Below are 17589 nucleotides of genomic sequence, written 5' to 3'. Positions count from 1 at the left end.
ACCATTATCTTCGTGGTCATCGTAAGTGTGTGGTTGTTAAATACGCGGCAGTTGAGTTGTCCAAAGGCGGAATGGGCTGCCCTTATTCTGTTCTCCACGTCCTTCTTGCATGTAGGAGTAGATGTTAAAATGCTTCCAAGATAAGAGAATTGATCTACCTCCTCTAGTGGTTGGTTGTTAATTGTGATTTTAAGGGCTGGGAGCGTCTGTCCTGGCGGATGTTGGACGTGGGTCTTGGTCTTGTCCGTGTTAACCTGCATCCCAAACCTTTCATATGCAGAGTTATATGTGTCTGCTAATGACTGCAGGTCCTCTGACGTCTGACCTGGAGTGGCGTTGTCGTCCCAATGCTCGGATACGAGTAGAAGCCGCCGCACTGACGACGACACGACGACGACGATGTCCCATATATATTTAAAACATAATTACCCACTGACACGTGTTTCGTCGTCTACAACTCACCAGAGTGGCTGATCTAGCGAGATTCGAAATCAGGACCTCATGGTAAGAAGCCTGAACTCTTATCACTGAACAACCTCGCACAACTATTTGGATATATCGCGATTTACGTAGATGTTATTTTATTTGTTTTTGCTTTTGCGATACGTTTTGAATGAATTCAATTATTTATACGAAAGTGCATTTTTACCTATCGAGTTGAATTTATTCAAAACGTATCACAAAGACAAAAAACTAATAAAATAACATCTATATCTATCTATCTATCTATCTATCTATATATATATATATATATATATATATATATATATATGTGTGTGTGTGTGTGTGTGTGCGCGCGTTTTTATTTGTTTTGCTATATATACATTAGATGTCTTTTATTTGCTTTTGCTATATATATATATATATATATATATATATATATATATATATATAGTGTAAAATGTTGTTGAAAATTCAAAGACTCACGTTTTCTTTTATAACCTTCATTTATTTCCAGTATTTTTCCATTACAGCTGTTTCATTGATGAGTAGGCAATTTTACGATTTATGTTTCCATAAAAATATCCTGTCCCCATCAACTTCTTCAGATGTTTATCCATTAGATTTTTACAACAAAAGGTATATTTTTAACATACTGAACATCGTATTTGTGTAAAAAGATTTCCAAAGCCATGCCTCCTCACTTCCTCCATCTTTTTGTGTTATGTGAAGATAGTTTTACGTTTTAACCGGTAGTTTCGTATTTTTTTCCTTTCTCAATTATCATATAATTTTATATAATTTTATTTTTATATTTATGCGTGTTTATTTTAATGTTCTTTATTTGCTTGGTGTTTGAATTCGTATTATTACCCGATCCTTCTGTTTAGAAGGGAGGTCACTCTCATGGTATCATTTTTTTTATATCTAGGGTTACCTCCCTTGCATATACATATATGCATACATACATATATATATATACACGTATATATATATATATATATATATATATATATATATATATATATATATATACACTGCGTATCAAATTAACGAGTTTACATTTTTTTTTAAATATTTAAGGAACGAGTGAATAAAAATCCATGAAACTTTGAGAAAGTGCTTACAATACTATTCAGCTACTCCAGTTAGAAAATAAACGTATTTAAAGCAGTACAAGCGAAACTATGACAGAAAACAGGAATATCTGTTGATTACAGTGTGTCACGTTATTAACGCGGTTGAGAAAAAAACACAATATACCCATAACTTCTTTATTGAAATATTTTCAACCATTAAATAAACTAGGAAACATACTTAGAACACAATAACTACATAGCAATTTCTACGTTGACATAATTATTATGGGATATGCGATCTTTTTTATGCATGCCTTGTAAAAGAGCTCGGTCCACAGAATTAGTCAAATTTGTGTTTTCGTCAACAGTTATACCTCACGATACCTCTTGGAGAGCATCTCACAACTCATTTTAAAGTGGCGTCCACTTGCATAGAGACGTCGCTTCATGATACTCCAAAGATTGGGTTAAAATCTGGTGAATTTGCAGGTTACTCCATCTTCTGTAGCCCAGAGAACCCCAGTTGTTGCAAACAATCTTTGTTTTTGTTTGCTGCATACGAGGGAGCATTATCCTGCATAAAAATAATGGTTCTTCTGAACGTCAACCTTTGCTTTTTCAGCTATGGTTCAAAGTGCTCCTTCAGAAAAGTTATGTAAGCATTTGACGTCATTTTTACGCCTTCTGGGACTCTCGATAATAACAGCGCAAATCATTATCCCACCGCCACCTTGTTGGCACCTAAAACGCTAATGATGATGTCGTCCATTTCGGATCCATCCCTTGCTCCAGCCATCTGAGCCATCAAGAGTGACACGCACTTCATCCGTGAACAAAACTTTGGAAAAATCCGTTTTCATGTTGTCCTCTGCCCATTTCTACCGGTTTTGTATGTGACGTTGCTTTAATGGAGGCTTTGTCACAGGCTTAACAGACTGTGCCAATTCTTTCAGAAGGCGATATTGGGTACTTTTTGAGGCATTTTTCAATCTAGCTTGGTCAAAGACTTCTCGATTTGTCTGTCCAGGGGGTTTAACAAATTCACGCTTAATTTGGAGTAGAGAACGGCATGAAACAACTCTAGATTTACCTTTATCAGCTCTCTTACATACCTTTGTAGGGTCCTTGATAAAGTTCTTCAAAGTTTGCTGGTACCTTCCTATCATTTTCGATATTTCAATGGTAGTTTTACCTTTTGCTTGCTGTTCTGTAATAGTACGCTTTTCAGAACTACCCAAACCACCTTTACGACCCATTTTATTGACGAAACAAACTGCCTTGTAAATAATTTGACACACCTTAAATCTGTGGATTCAGCAATTAACATAACAAGTTGTTTACATTGCGCGGAACAGTACGAAAATTACACAGTACGCGCAGCTCAGCATTGCTAACGTTTCCGAAGCTTTTGAGCTTATAGACTTCCTCAACTTTCCCCGGGCAACGCCGGTTCTTCGACGGGTTCAGCTATTGATTAATAAAATGATAAACAAATTTCTTTAAAGTCTAGATGAATATGGTCTCCGTCGTATGTGATTTTCTTCGTCTTTATTGATTATTACACATGATATATCAGTGAGTTGAGTACATTTCATGTGATAGGCAAATAAAACTGATTTATGAAAAACGCGGGGACGTGTACAAGCCTTTGAAATTCATTGATTTAGAAACATTGGGACAACCACTTATCGGAAAAACTATTAATTGGTATTCACTCTTAAAAGTTTTGCACAAAGGTTCCGATAATTTTCAACACTGAAGACAGCGTGGACAGCTATTAAATGTTTATTTTGGTGCTTGGTTGGCAAGGGACTTTAGCTAAAAATGATTCCCTTACGTATGAATTTCATTTAAAGTTGATTTAATTTTTTATTTTTTACATCAACACATTTCTAAGGTTATGTAACGGAATATTTTAGATGGAATGAATACTATTCTCAATAGATTTTTTTTTTACAAAGGAGTAATCACTTATCAAGGCCCAGAGGCCACTCGAAGATAAAGGTTAATGAATGTACAGTAATTAATGGGAAAATGTCGTAGCTATCGTTAGTAGTGGGCATTAAGTAAATTGGCTCATCAAAAATTTATTCATGTTAGACTTGAAGAAAACCATATTGTAGTCAGTTGGAAAGCAGGAAAACGGAACAGAGTTCCACAGGCGCGCAGTTCATGGAATCTACGTTTTGTTCATGGAATCTACGTTTAGGTTTAGTTACAGATAAAGAGTGGGAGAAATTATTGATAGTGATTTCAACTAGACAAATGTTTTTCGTGAAAGTCAGGACAAGAGGGAATCATAGATTGAAGCTCAGACGAGCACTTGCCATGAAAATAACGATAAAGCAAAGACAGGTAAACAACTTCACTTCTGTGGGAAGTAGGTTGTACGGAAGAGAAAAGGGCATACCCCACTAGGCTACAAAGTCTATTTTAAACTGTGTCAAAGCAGGATAAGCTGCTTCTAGGACCTCCTGTCCAGATGTGGCAACAGTACTCCATCCTTAGACGTACTTGGCTCTTATGCAGGAAGAGAATTGCATCAGCAGTGAGATATCTACAGGAGCGGTAGAACGATCCCACCATTTTTCCAGCAGCCTTGGAAACGGATTTGATGTACGTGTTTCAATTCAGATCAAGAGTAAAGGTCAAGCCTAAAAGCTTGACAAAACATGGAGCCTCCCCAAGATGAGAGACATTCATTTCAATTGATGCCAGACGGGAATCAGGACGTTGACGATATAAAAATAGAAGTTTGAGTTTAGATGCATCCAAATTAACTAACCATCTCTGTCCCCATTGCACCACATTCTCAAGACCAGAGGAGAGAGAATAAGAGAGAACGTGGTCGTTTACGGCCTTTGAAGTGTTGTCATAAGTGATAGTGTTGTCAGCATAAATGTCTACGAATGATCTTAGGATGTGATTTGGAAGATCATTGATGTAAATCAGAAAGAGAGTGAGGCCTAGGATGGATCCCTGAGGGACTCCAGTGTTAATACTGTGAGCTTCTGCTTTCTGCCCATCAACTACTTCTCTTATGAACCTGTCAGAGAGAAATGATTAAATAATTGAAAAGACATTTCCAGCTGTACAGTAGCTGGAGATTGTGTGGAGTAGACTTTTATGCCATACCCTATCAAAGGCTTTTAATATTTCAATATATATCATTTAAACACGGTAGTGTTTGAATATATAGTTAAGTGGCAGTTTTAGTCATTTAGAACTGCTTTAAAGCTTCACCGTTCACTCAGTTTTCGGCCAAATTTCAAACAATTATTACACTTTATAGATCACTTTCTCAGCTATATTGTGAAATTTTTTTTTCAATTTTCGTTCAGGAAAAAAAAAGTTATGATGAATTTACTTGTGTTCAAATCGTAAAAATTCATAAATACGTGAGCGACGTTTTTTGTTACTGGTTTCCCTAGCAACTAAGTCGCTTCTGCGACTAGTGTTGCTACTAATGTACTGCTCATGCGAAAAGAGAAGTAACAAGTGAAACAGAGAGAATGAAAGCAGACGAGTGCCGTGCATTCTGTAAGTTATGTTTATGGGGCCAAAAAATAAGACTGAAATTAACAAAGAACAAGTGAATTTACTGAAAGCCTGTAAAAATCTTGGATTGAAATAGAAAATGAGAGGATGAAAAGTAATATCGTTAAACATGAAAAAGAAAAGAACAAGATATTCTAGTAAAAATATAATAAATTTATAACCTAAAATATTGTAGCATTAGGATTTAAAAAAATTCAATTTAACATAATATAATCAATTATTAATGCTGCAATATGTTAAGTTATAAATGTATTATATTTTTTACTAGAATACCTTTTCTATGTTAAACCATATTACTTTTCATGGTCGCATTTTTTTATTATATATATATATCTATATATATATATAGATATATATATATATACAGAAGAGAGAATAGTTATCATAGAAACGTGTTTCGCTGTCACTATTCTCTCTCTCTCTCTCTCTCTCTCTCTCTCTCTCTCTATATATATATATATATATATATATATATATAACATTTGGCGCATCATTGCTGAAATCTAATTCATAAAACTCACTATATTTGTCTGTCTGTCTGTCTGTCTGTCTCCATATTTTCAAACTCTATCTCTTCCGAAACTAAAAATTGCTGAGCAGCACTAGGGACCTCAAATGATTGGATTTTTTATGGACCGTTCTTTTATGGGTCTTTAGCCGGTAAAAATAAGGATTAAAAATGGTTAAAATTGAAAAAATTGTTATGCAGTTTGTTCATTTTTAACCAGTTCATGTGCGTGTCACGTTGGTACAGTGGTAACGTCAGCAGCTTTGAATGCTACAGTTTTGCTTCCTGTTTCGATTCTAGCTGATGGCACCCAAATCCTTTTTTTTTTAACTTTTGAAATCACAACTTTATAATAATGTATACGAAATCTGGACAAATTAAAATATCATATTTTACGACTGATCAAAGCCGTTCGTACAGCCTAATTTACTGCCTAGAGTTTGTGACAATTGGACCTCTAAATTACGCCATATCCGTGCGAGCCTCGATGTTGGTGGTTGTGTTATATTCCCGAAATTGTATTTAAATTATAAATGCTAAAAAAATTGATCTTTTGAATAAACCAGGTATATTTGTGTAAAAAGATATTTTTTATGATTTATTTTAATTTAAAGTTCGCCGCATCTAAAAAATACTAGGTATATTTGTATGTTTTGGCAGCAAGTCATTATTCAAGTACGTCTGGTTGAACACGATTGAGTTCTTTTTTCCGATTTTCTTGGATATCTTTTCAATTCACTCAGTGGTCTTTTTTATTTCGGCTGGCATGTTGTATATTATGGCGCCCAGTAGGTGTTGTTCGGCCATATTCTTCTCAAGAGCTTTCAATCAGTGCATCAGATCGTTGTAAGGAGTAATTGTTGTTGTTGTCATTTTATTTATTGTTGGTGTATGTATAGTTAGTTCTATTTTATTTTTTAATTTTGATTTCTTTTTTTTTCTTTCTGTGAGACGAAAACGAAGTCTTACCAGATTTGAAGTGCATATATTAAGTTACTCAAAACCGGAACCCCTGACAAATCAGATCCGGTTTTCATTCGCCCTCCCTTCTCGTGCAACTTGATCCGTCACAGAGTTTGATTCATGTCACAGCATGATCCTTTGGCCCTTCTGCATCTCCAATGCTCTCTCCTTACCGTTTCCACCGATTCAACTTTGTTATTCCATTATATATATATTCGATGTTAGCAGCCTATATAGCAATATCCCACACAACCTAGGAAAAGAAACTATCTCATATTGGATTGACAAACATACACAGACTTTACACCCCAGATTCAATAAACAATTCGTGATTGATAGCATTGACATACTCCTCAATAACAACTCCTTCCAATTCAATAATGACAACTACATCCAAATATTAGGCACAGCAATGGGTACTAAAATGGCACCGACATATGCCACCCTTACACCCGCCTTCCTAGAAGAGACCCTTTATGAAAGGATAGAGCAAAAGTACGGGCACAATATAAAAACACTCTTCATAAAATCTTGGAAAAGATACCTAGACGACTGCTTTATCCTCTGGAGAAGCATCTGGGGAGATATCAGAGAACTCCACACTTCTACAAAATCTACACCCAAAAATAAACTTCACACTAGAACAAAGCCCCAGAGAACTACATTTCCTAGACATCCTAGTAACAATCAAAAACAACAACATAATCACAGATATCTACCACAAACCCACAGACACTCAACAATACCTCCACTTCAAAAGCTACCATCCTAAAAACTGTCTAAAATCAATACCCTACTCCCTAGCACGTAGAGTCTGCACCATAGTAACAGACAGACACCTCCGTTCGACTAGACTGAATGAACTACAAATAACACTGTGGAAAAGAGGATATCCACTACCACTAATACAGAAAGGTATTGAACTAGCTGAAAAAATTCCATAGACCAACTAAGAATCCCAAAAGAACACAACAAAGAACAAATTTTAGCATACGTCTCCACACACAGCACAAACAACCCAGAACTATTTACACAGATAACAAAAACCTTATCCTCCTCAATCAGAACGACAAACTAAACAACATACTTAAAACAACAAAATTAATAAAAAGCAAACGCCAACCCAAAAACTTAAAACACATCCTAACTTCCTCAAAACTCGTCCCACACACTACAAAAGGAATTACAAAATGCAACAAACCGCGATGTGGAGTATGTGACATAATAATAGAAGGAAACACATACACATTCAAAAACCCAACACAAACATTCAAAATAAAAAAGGATCTAAATTGCACCTCCAGAAATGTAGTATATGCACTAAGATGCACAGCATGCAACAAATCCTACATAGGCGCCACCAAAAAATTTCAGCAATAGAGTGGCCTTACATAAGAGTAACATCAAAATTGCAGATAACAGACACTTCTATGTTTCAAAACACGTACACACATGCAGTGGAAACAGCTTCAAAATAATGCCAATCATCCAAACATACAATTATTTTTATTTACTTACATAGGAAAAAAAACTTCATAACAAGATTCACTCCTGAACTAGAGAGAGCCTAATATCAATACACAAAAACATGAAATGCAAGGCACACTCGCATGCACATCCATATACATATGCACACCCACACATAAATCAGAACTGACAATTAAAACACACACACGCGCACGCATACAACCACACACAGACATAACACCTCTATCTCTAATACAACACACTGAACAATACCAACCCTACTTAACCTCGAAACCAACAACACTAGGAAACACCTATAACCATAGTATAATATATGTTCCAACACCTCGCTCCCCCTTCAGTCAGTGGAGGAGAAATCTCTCATGACTGAGACAACTATCATCCCTTCTATCATCCCCCCTCCCATACCTATACCCCTCCAATTGGCCCCTCCCCTCTGGGGAACGAGATCTTCCCCACACTAGGAACCGATCCTGGGTCTGGCCATACCCACATGGGGAGACAAATAAATAGAAACATTAAAAAAAACCTATACATATTTTTAAATACACCCCTCTAAACAAACATAATATAAAGAATACCCGAACAGTCTAAGACTGAAACGAAAAATCACAATACTAAAATCTAAGAATCCAAAAAATAAATATCAAAATAGAATGAAAGCACGCCTACCCTTATTTCAGAGCTGGTTCTTCCCTCCCCCATCCAACCTCACACACATTAGTAACGACCTTGGATCACAATTACCTTCCTAGGGAAGCAAATAACTTCATAATACTATAAAAAAGTACACACATTCTTCAAACCAATAAAAGAAAACACACACACACACACACACACACACACACACACACACACACACACACACGCATCCTACCCTAAAGGAAAAGAAAAAACACAAGCAGAAAGAGAGAGTGAGAGAGAGAAACACAACACAGGATTGACCACAGCCCAATAAAACAGTAATAAAAATTGAACATTCCAATGAATAGTAGACACTTACACGTTTCCACCTCTTGGAAACATTTCAAATGAACTACGAAAATGCTATTTTTACATCTCCAACACATTTTGAAAATAATTTCTGAAGAGGACGCTTCACAGAACGTCTGAAACGCGTTAAAAACAATTTCAATGATTTAAAAACATTATTACAATGATTTAAATATAATTCTCAATGAAAAACCAAGACACGGAATCATAAAATAATGTTAAAAAATACACATTGTTGGTGACCACCCCCTTATTTAAATATACATATATAGAGATAGATAGATAGATAGATAGATAGATAGATAGATAGATAATGCTTTCTAGCCGGCGTTGCCCGGTGATTACATGACAAATCCATTGACTTTTAAAGCAGATTGCTAAAACAATTGATTTTTAAAACAGATTGCTAAAGCAATTAACTTTGAAAAGAACTAGAAAAATATTTATAATTGGTTTTCTGTGTATTAAAAGTAAATCAATAAAATTTTTCAAAATTTTATTGATTATTTATTGGGTTCTTTTTTGTGACTTGTATGTGATTTTTTATACGAAATATAAACATCCATAAATTATACTATGTAAAGTAGGGTTTCAGTCATCAGTGTTTTAATCGGATCGCATTATTCCTATCACCGGATCTGAATATAAGAAAAAAAAAAAAAAAAAAAGATTCAAGACTGAATTAGTCAACTAAAAACAAGTATCAGAGTTATTTGCTATTTTCAAAAATACTGTGAAATCGTTAATGAAGTTCACAATCCTTTCTGAAATCTAACTATATTTGTTACAAATAAACTTCAATCTATGTCTTACTTGTCCACCAAGTTTCATTCCTTCCCATATTTTTATTGTTATCGAAATCGTTGAAATCGCTCATTCTTAAATCAATTCAATTGATTGCCTGCTCTAGTTGGGGCACATTGCGGTGCACCGGGAGGAAACTTCACATGTCTCCCCACACTGACTTAATCAACAATATATTGTAGTCTATATTGCACTGTAGAGAACTTACTGTTGATTTTAGGAAATTACTTTTATATATGTAATGGCTTGAATTAAAGTTTAAAAATGCAAAAGTCAAGTATAATGGTTCAATTGTGCTCTAAACAGAAACATTAATTTTCAACGCGCCCCTGCCATATCAAAGAACCTACTGTTGGTTGTATATGTAGGAGCTTTAGACCTGTGTGGTGATAAAACTTCTCAAATACACTTGTGATGTTAGACTATCAACTTTGTCAACTTTGTTCAAAATCGCCTGCTCTTTCTTTCATCGGATTATTTCTATTATCAATTATCGATACTTATCAAAGACATTCCAATACAAAACCTATCACTGTCAGGCACATAAAGTACCTCACGTGAAATTTTCTAAAAAATTGGCCCAGCTGTTAGTTCGTAGGGAGCGAATTGATATACACACAAAGACTCACACAAAGTTCCTTATATATATATATATATATATATATATATATATATATGTGTGTGTGTGTGTGTGTGTGTGTGTGTGTGTGTGTGTGTAAAATCGTCAATATCTCTGATATATTGCTCTTTTTGGCTGATATTTTCCTCTAAAGTCAGGAATAGTCTGAGAATTATTTTCATAGAGATCACTTTTAAGATAACACAGGTAGAACTCTGGAATGTGAGATCCAGTCAGTTTTTATATCATTCAGGATCACGCCTACTATTGAGGAGCTGATGAGCTGATGACCAAAGTATCCTTGCAGATCAATGAACTGTGATGAAACAAGAACTGTAAGACATTCATAAATGATACTTGGCGGAAAAATGAACATATACTGAATTTTATGAACGATTTTATGGGCGGCATTTTTATTGGTGGGGTTCATCTGTATTAAAACTAGTAGTAAGGCTGGAATTTCTTTAAGACTTCACGAGGTCCACTCATATAAAGTGTTACCATGGTCTCTTATTACTTCAAAACAAAAGGCAAAGAGACTCATGAAGGAATCGCTAGAAAGCCTTGTGACAAAATAGATTTCATTTAATAAAGACCTTTCACATGCACAAGGAAAACCTATTTTCAATTTTAACTGGAAGAGTTACGGAAACTTATACTAAGTAGACACTTAATGTAGATTTTTTGTATGATTGTCTCGTTTGTTGTAAGGGTTCCTTCTTTTCTGTTCGTGTAATAGTGTACGTTCATGATGGCTGACCACTATCTCTGTGGCAGGATCAATGAACCCTGGTAAAACAGAAAGTATAGGATATTCATGAGTGAAAGTTGGTGGAAAAATGAAGCATAGAGTTTATGCGCATCGCATCTATTGTCTGCAGTGGAATGGGGACAAAAAATGAATGGCAACGGTCAATGCTGCTAAGACTAAGCTTGTTTCCTTTAATAAGTACAAGCAAATCTGCTCAACCACTAATAGCCATGGCTAATGATACATTACCTGAAAATCCTTTGTTCAAACTCCTCGGCTTAACGTTCATAGGAAACATGAGTTAGAACAGATATATTGAGGGCATTGCCAAGGCTGCTGCAAAGAAGGTGGTCTCTCTCTACCGTGCTAGAAAGCTACTTATGCCTGAGAGTATCCTGTATCTCTACAAGGCCACCATTCGCCCATGTATGAAGTATTGTTGTCACATTTGGGCTGGTACATCTGCTACTAGTCTCGCTCTTAGACATGGTTCAAAAGAGAGTCGCCAATAGGTCCTTCACTATCAGCTAGGTTTCAACCGCTGTTCTATCAATGAAATGTTGCATCTCTATGGCTGTTTTACAAGTATTTTAATGGTAGGTATTCTGACGAAATACAAGCCCTTGTACCTCCTTGACGTAAATACTCCTGACAAACCCGACAAGCAGCAAAATCCCATCCCTATACAGTAGAGATCCCCAAATGCGAGAAAACCTATTCTAATAGTTTCTTCCCTAGGACTGCTAGACTTTGGAATTCCTTTCTGGGTTCCTGCTTCCCCGACTGTACTGACATGCAGAAGTTCAAGTGTAATGTTAACAAACATCTTGCTGCTCAACTCCCTACATAGAATCCCTGAAAATTATGTCCCAGATGGTAGCCCCCTACATCAAAGTGGCACTGTGCCTTGTTTGGGGTGAAAATGCAATAATAATAAATAAATAAATAAACTATGGTTGGATTACAGGAAATTGTGTGAATTTTACTAAGGATTTGATGGGTGGAATTTTCTTTAGTGGGGAGGAGGTATACCTATAGTAAGGTTGGAGTTCACCAGGTTCACTTATATAAAGAATAGCAAAAAGACATTTAAAAATCAATGAACAAATATCATTAATTGAATGAAAAAATATGCTTGGTCAATATAAAAAAAATCAAAATGTTAATATGTTGCACCATAGGAAAGCTTTAAAATGTTGGCTGATATCATAAAGATATAATCAAACCAATTTTAATTTTAGAAAATGGCATGAAGCCAAAAAAAAGCAAAAGAACAAAATTAACAAATTATATTTTACAAAATAAACGTGTTCTAACGTAATTTTCTCTTCAATCATAAATCATATAATTTGTAAGAATTATTGCTGAAGAAACAGTTGACTTAGAAAAAGCTAATGCAATATTCAATAGAAAGTCAATTTGTACATGCCACACCTGTTACTCCCTTTGTTTTTATCGAACTTTCTATAAAGACAATTTGCAGTTACAATCTAAATCAAAATGGCCGCCATCTTGTGCAGCATTTTCAAATCTCCCATCGAAATACGATAACCTTTGCAGAATAGTGAAAGGTGTGGTGGTGGTGGTGGTGATGGTAATGATGATATGTTTAATTAAAATTTAGAATTTGTAAGTGTCCAATTCAACAGAAGCAATAACAACAAAGTGCAACGGGGTTGATAAATCATGGCTCAGGAAGTTGGCAAACTCATCTTCTTATGCATAAATTGGAGCCAGTTTCCCTTCTTTCCCAGACATTTTTGTAATTTAGTAGCTATTTCTAATACCAGGTACATAGTCAAATCTGTTTCGTCAGCCATATAAAACAATATTTAACATAATCAGGTCATTCCTGATTATCATCCAAGAGAAAAAACCCAGGTTACTCTCGATGGCCGTACATCTAAACAAGATGATATCAATGCAGGTGTGTCCCAGGAGTGTCTGAGATGAGTATATTTACTGATGATACTCTACTCTATAATAGACATGAGAGAAAATCAAATGCGTACATGTCCAAAGCAATGGCAGAAGTCATAAAAAACGATCTTCAGTCCGTAGTGGAATGCGGCAGTAAATGGCTGATAACATTTTATGTTATTAATAATGAGTTTCTTTCCTTTAACAAAAAACTTTTTCAACCACCGATTTTCATGAAGGTGGGCTTCTTCTATCATGCTCTATTTTTACAAGGCCACAATTCGATGATGCAAGGAGTATCGTTGCCACATCTGAGCTGGTGCATTTAACATTAGTCTCTCACTCTTAGACAGGGTCTAAAAAATAGCCTCAAATATAATAGGTTCTGCACTCTCAACCAAGCTCCAACCTCTGTTCCATCATCCAAATGCTGCATCCCTGTGTCTGTTTTACAAGTACTCTAATGAACTCATAGCACTTGTGCCACCTCGATGTACATACGCCTAACCCCACAAGCAACAAAATCCCACCCTTTCACTATTGAGGTCCCTAGATGTTGGAAAGTTTTCTACTCTAATGGTTTTTTCGCTAGACTTTGGAATTCCCTCCCTGTTTCATGCTTCACTGACTGTATTAAGCTGTTAGACATGATTCTAAATAATAGCGCCTTACGTTTCAAGTCGAAATAGCCTTATTTGTGGGAAAAAAGAATTAAAAAAATATAGACTTGAGGTAAAAAATATCGGCGAATACAAAAGGGGCATCGGTTTCTTTTACTTCCAGTTGAAGTATGAATAAACAAAATATGTTTTTTTTTTATTAAAAAAGTTTTATTTACAAAACGTTTTGTTTTGTAAACAATGGGGGTTTATAAAGAAAATTAATAAATTATTTTTTTTTATGGAAATCATTTCAGGTAAGGCATGAAGCTATTTGATTTAAGAAACTAATAAGAAAAAAATGATGACTATCACAAAGACAGGAAAAAGAAAATATCAAGACTATAGGTAGGAGCAAAACAGTCCAGAAGAATAAAGTTCCAGAAGCTTGAAGTTTATGGAAAGAAGCTACTGGAATAGGAAGCTGTATTACAATCTGGTATAAAAGCAGGGAATTGATGGAGACCACTAGACCAACGAGTCAAATGAGCTGGAACAAAGGAAGCAGACAATAAATCAGACAATTCTGAAGAACACATGCCATAATAGTATTTGTTAAAGAAACTAGCAACATCACGTCTGTGAGAAAGAGGTTACAGAAAAGAAGAAAGGGTAGGGCCAATTAAATTAGCGATGCGTTTCTGCACCTTATCAAGTACCCTGAAATGAGAGTTTCACCAGCCCAAATATGACAACATTACTTCATACATGGTTTGATAGTAGATTTATGGAGATAAAAAATAGCCTTAAATATGAGAAAGTGTTCAGAGAGAACCGACTTTATAAGAAGCAGAAAGAGCAATGGATCTAATTATGAACTACAAGAAAGGTTTAATGAAAAAAAGAAGACCAAGTTTTATAGTCGACTAACAAAGAGACCCGACGTTGCCCGCGATTGAATGATAATCAACGAATGTTTCACACTCCAATATTTTTATTGTCATCGAAATCGGTGAAATCGCTAATTTTTCAATCAAATCGATTAATTACCTGCTTTAGTTGGGACCCCTCGCGATGCACAGGGAGGAAGATTTGCATACCTCCCTGCAGTGACTTAATCCATGATATATTGTAGTTTACATTGCACTGTAGAGAACCTACTGTTGATTCTATAAAATTATTTTTATATATAATGGCTTTTTTTTTTATTGCATTTTCACCCCAAACCAGGCACATTGCCACTTTGGTGTAGGGGGCTACTATTAGGGTCAACAACTACTGGGGTACTATGTAGGGATTTGGGCAGCAAGATGTCGGTTCACGTTACACTTGAACTTCTGCACGTCAGTACAGTTGGGGAAGCATGGAATACCAAAGTCTAGCGGTTCTGGGGGAAAAACTACTGGAGTAGAAAGATCTTTTACATCTAGGGATCTCTACTGTGTGGGGGTGGGATTTAGCTGCCTGTCGGGTTTGTCAAGGGTATTTACGTCATGGGGGCACAAGTGCTTGCAGTTCGTCAGAGCATTCACCATTAAAATACTTGTAGAACAGGCAGAAGGATGCAACATTTCGTCGATGGGACAGAGGCTGAAGCTTAGATGACAGTTCAGGGCCTATCAGATTGGTGACTCTCTTTTGAACCTTGTCTGCACTAGCCCAAATATGACAGCAATACTCCATACATGGGCGAATGGTGGCCTTATAAAGGTACAGGATACTTTCGGGTGTTAGTAGCTTACTCGCATGGTAGAGAGAGCCTACCTTTTCCGTAGCAGCCCTGGCAATGCTTTTAATGTAATTGTTCCAACTCATGTTTCCTGTGAACATTAGGCCAAGGAGTTTGAAAGATGTACTCTCAGATAAAGAGTCGTTAGTCATTACTATTGGTGGTAGAGAACGTTTCTTGCAATTATTGAAGGAAACAAGTTTAGTCTTGGCGGCATTGAAAGTGACCATCCATTTTTGTCCCCATTCCACTACAGATTGGAGGTCATCCTCTAGTGTTTCTGCCATTTCTTTAGATATGTGTTCATTTGTTTTCCTGTCATGCCTGTTATAGAGTGTGGTGTCATCAGCATATATACCCATCTCAGAGGCAATTTTGTCGGGGAGGTCATTTATGAATATCAGGAACAGTAGAGGTCCAAGGATAGATCCCTGGGGCAGTCCCGCATTTATATCATATTGTTTAGATATACGACCGTCGAGGACAACCTGGATTTTTCTCTTATCTAAGAAGGATTTAATTATGTTAAGTATTCTACCAGTGATACCGTATGATTTAATTTTCCTGAGGAGACCCTCATGTCATACCCTGTCAAAAGCCTTAGATATATCTAAAGCTACCGCTCTGCCCTCCCCTGCTTTGTTCAGTGAATGGTATATGCGTTCAGAGATAAGATATCTGCTGTGGAACGGGCTTGTCTAAATCCATATTGTTGGTCAGTCAGAAGTTTAGCATCTGTAAGGTGATGGACTAGAGCATGATTAATTAAGGTCTCAAATATTTTGGCAAAAAGTGGGAGGAGGCTAATAGGGCGATAATTTAATGAGTCAGTTCTTTCGCCAGAATTCTTGAATACTGGTACCATAGAAGCAGTTTTCCAACAGCTCGGAAAGCAAGATTCATTAAGGCATTTGTTGTAGAGTTTGGAGAGAATTGGAGCTACTTTGGCTGAGCACTTTTTTAATAGCACAGCTGGGATGAGATCGGGTCCACATGCTTTTGAAGTGTCAAGGTTTTTTATGATAGCATGCACCTGAGCAGGGGTGATTTTCAGATCGTCTTGCGTGGTGTCTGTCCACATAGGAAAGTCAGACAGAGGGTGGTTGGCAGGGTCCTGTGTGGAGCTTGAGGCAAACCGACTGGCAAGCATATTAGCCTTGTCGGTTGCTGAGCAAACAATATCATGATTGTTGGTTAGTGGGGGAATTGTTGATTTCCCACTATTTACTAAAATATTGTAGATTTTCCAGAAGTCACGAGTTCCTAATTTTTGTGCTTCGTTGCGTTTTTTAGTGGTTTCAGTAAATTCTCTCTTAGCTGTCGCTATTTCTTTCTTAACGTTACTTCTAGCTTCTATGTACTGTCTGTTTGAACTGAACTTATGTTGGTTACATCTGCGGTATGCATGCTGCCTTTGAGCAATGGCAGTTGCGCAAGTAGAAGTAAACCATTGGGGAGAGTGGGGCTTGCTATAAAATTTCCGTATGGGAACATGTGCTTCAATTGCAGTTTTGAACCATTCAGTGGTCTCATTTGCGCAATGTTCAGCAGGAAGAGAAAAAATATTTCCGCATGGGGCATGTCTGATAAGATCTCTGATGGCTTCCCAGTCAGCCTTTTTATAATATCTCGTTGTTTTGAGCACTGGTTCTTCAGTTTTGGGTCTAGAGTTTAGGGCGATTTCAATCATTATCACTGCATGATCAGTATTCCCAAGTGGGCTGTCAGCATTCGTTATACAATCATCAGGAACTGTGGTCAGAAATAGATCTAGAAGTGATGCGTGTTGTTCTTGCTGGTCAGGGAAACGGGTTGGAAATGTAACCACTTGTGATAGGGAGTGAGATATAGAGAATCTTTGTGTTGTGCTGCCCGCTGTGTCTGTGTAAGTAGAGAAGCCAAGCCAGTTTTTGTGGTGGACATTAAAGTCACCAAATACATAAAGTTTAAAAATGCAAAAGTCAAGTATCATGGTTCAATCGTGTTCTAATGACACATTCATTTCTAACACTCCCCTGCCATATCAAAGAATCTACTGTTAATTTTATATGCCTGCTCTTAGTACTTGTGCGGTGATAATGGCTTGAATACAAGTTCAAAATGAAAAAGTCAAGTATTATGCTTCAACTGTGCTTTA

General features: G+C 36.4%; 1 protein-coding gene across 1 annotated transcript in view; it reads right to left on the bottom strand.

Annotated features, from left to right (window-relative positions):
- Positions 1–17589, bottom strand: part of LOC145291527 (uncharacterized) — a 1250821-nt gene that overhangs the window by 1105559 nt on the left and 127673 nt on the right. The window lies entirely within an intron of this gene.

This window comes from Euprymna scolopes, chromosome 12 (genome assembly GCF_053919585.1).
Source record: "Euprymna scolopes isolate OS-2025 chromosome 12, ASM5391958v1, whole genome shotgun sequence".
Classification (NCBI taxonomy): domain Eukaryota; kingdom Metazoa; phylum Mollusca; class Cephalopoda; order Sepiida; family Sepiolidae; genus Euprymna; species Euprymna scolopes.
This window is presented reverse-complemented; position numbering and strand designations above follow the sequence as displayed.